Genomic DNA, 2,493 nt, shown 5'->3' on the forward strand with positions numbered 1-2,493 from the left:
CACTAAGAAATAGTACCATTGATGAAAAGGGAAATCAACATCTAAGTGTACCAAAAGGCTATAGGGGGAGGGAAAAAAAAACAGAAAAATTTGCATCTGTTGAGGTACAAATAGGAGTTTTCCGTAAGAGGGGCATTGATTATTATTAATGGCAAACCCTGCAAATACAAAATAAAATCCAAATCACTAGTCACATAATTAAAAAGTTACATGTAATAAAAGCAAGGCAATAGACTCAAGTTATGGCCTGTCACATATTTACTCCACTGACATTATCTACAGAAGCACTTGACCAATTTGTACACAATGATTCCTTATGCACTCCAAAAGGATTTCTTAAAAATGACACTATATACAAATCTGTACACCCATCCACCAGAGCAAGTCTCCATCTCCCAGGGGAGTTATCAACTTAAAACAGGTTATCTGAGGTTTCATTTTTTCAGTTGCCTTATCATAATCCCAAATATACATTTCAGGGTTTGTTTTTGTTTTTAAAGAAACTTTCCTTCACTATGTGTACTAAAGTAAAAATTTAAAATAAGAATAATAATATAAAACGATCACTTACAGGAGCCAACCCGACCTCCCCACCCACATGAGAGACTTGGTCCTGCTACGAGGAAGTTGTGTTACCCTGGGTGGGTGCTTGTGGCCCCGGGGAGCGCCCCCTTGAATGTGCACCTCTCCTGCGGAGTCAGCAAAGGGCTCTGGTTAACTTTTTAAAAGGAGGAGGATAAAGAAGAAAAAAGGAAAAACAGAATCCCAAATGCCAAAGAAATTTCAGTGGAATGAAGTTCCTCCACCACTTAGAGAATCTCTCTGGAGCCGCTGCACATGCTGGACCACCACGATGTCAGAGATCCCAGGGCACACTTCTTCTGCCGGGTGGATGGCCCCTCACAGTTCTTCAATGGACCCCAGGTTCCCACCGCATGCCTGGCTCTTCTTCAACTCTGTAAACAGAGGAGAAATAATTGTAGGTAAACACTGAGAGAAAGGTCTCTTTGGGATGTCTTTCATCTTATTTCTTTCTAAATCTGACAGCTGAAGAGCTCCCTTCTCAAGATTGTTTGGATCTTTTTCCTGGATGGTGATGATCCAATCTCCAGAGTCACTGCCTCCAGATGCTTGGCCATCGGTCTCTGTATCTGAATCTTCTGAGCTGGAGTCATCATGGCTCTGCTCAGCTTTCCATTTCTTGTACCTATCAATAAGCTCAGTCCAGCAAGATGTCTTCTTTGCATTGCGTATTACAAACTTGTGCTTTAAAAACTCCTTAGCAGTGGGTTTAAAACTTGGTTCCTTATTCAAACAGGCCTCCACAAACTCCTTGAGGGGTTTGATATAGTTTCCTTCCTACGTTGGTGGGTTTTTCTTTGGAATGAGGAATAAAACATTCATGGGATGCAGCTCAGAGTAAGGTGGCTCCCCTTTTGCAAGTTCTAAAGCTGTTATGCCCAGGGACCAGATATCCATCTGCCTTTGAGTCAATAGGCCGACTGCTTAATGACTTCGGGTGCCATCCAGACGGGTGTGCCCACGAAGGTATTTCTTTTTATCTGGGTATCCGCCAGCTGGCCCTCCACGCCAAAATCGGCCAGCTTCACCTCTCCATGTTCAGAGAGCAAAACGTTAGCAGCTTTAATATCTCTATGAATCCTCTTCTACAAATTCAAATATCAAGTCCTTTCAGTATTTCTCTTAATATAGTAGCAAATCTGAGCTTCATCCAGAGGGCCAGGTTCTAATAGACCTAATGCAGAGCCTCCACCAAGATATTCCATTATTATCCACAATATGGTATCCTTCAGGTAGGATCCATAATATTTGGTTACGTCTGGACTGTCACACTGACTCAGCACTGTGATTTCTTGTTGAATGTCCTCTATCTCATCGTCAGCTTCTTCCAGATCAATGATTTTTATGGCAACTACTTTCTGAGTTCGATTGTCAATGCCTTTGAATACCTCACCAAAAGAGCCCTTCCCAATTTTCTCTAGTTTTGTAAAAAGCTCTTCAGGATCTGCTTTTAGGTTCTGCATCCTGGGCAGGCCCCAGTGCACTGGGGAGTGAGCCCTGGCGGTCGGGACGACCTCTTCCTGGGACGGGACGGCCGGGCCGACGCGGGTACGCAGACCTCGAGTGACGGAGACGGCCGGGGAAGCGGAGTCCAGCTTCGTCCGGGCCCGCCCGATCCTGAGCCCACCCAAGCCCCGGCGGTTCCTGGTCCCAGCGTCGGCGCTCAGCGGCGGGCAGGGGGCCGCGTCTCCATGCACAGTGCCGGGGAGGGGCTGCGCGGACGCGCGTGGAGCGCGGAGCCTCGCCGCGAGCTGCTGCTGCTGCTGCTGCTCGGGTGGAGCCGGGGCAGCCTCGGTCCGCTCGCGCCGGCTGCCTGGGAGCAGGAGTCCTAGAGCAGCAGCACCGGAGCGCGGAGTGCGCCCCACCTGGCGGCAGCTGTGCGACCCCAGTTTATGGCTGTTTTAAAACGAA

The 2,493-nt window shown here is 47.6% G+C and overlaps 1 pseudogene; it reads right to left on the reverse strand.

Annotated features, from left to right (window-relative positions):
- Positions 1-708: 708 nt before the first annotated feature.
- LOC101425408 (serine/threonine-protein kinase 24 pseudogene) lies at positions 709-2,055 on the reverse strand (annotated as a pseudogene).
- Positions 2,056-2,493: the final 438 nt, after the last annotated feature.

This window comes from Dasypus novemcinctus, chromosome 5 (assembly GCF_030445035.2).
Source record: "Dasypus novemcinctus isolate mDasNov1 chromosome 5, mDasNov1.1.hap2, whole genome shotgun sequence".
Classification (NCBI taxonomy): domain Eukaryota; kingdom Metazoa; phylum Chordata; class Mammalia; order Cingulata; family Dasypodidae; genus Dasypus; species Dasypus novemcinctus.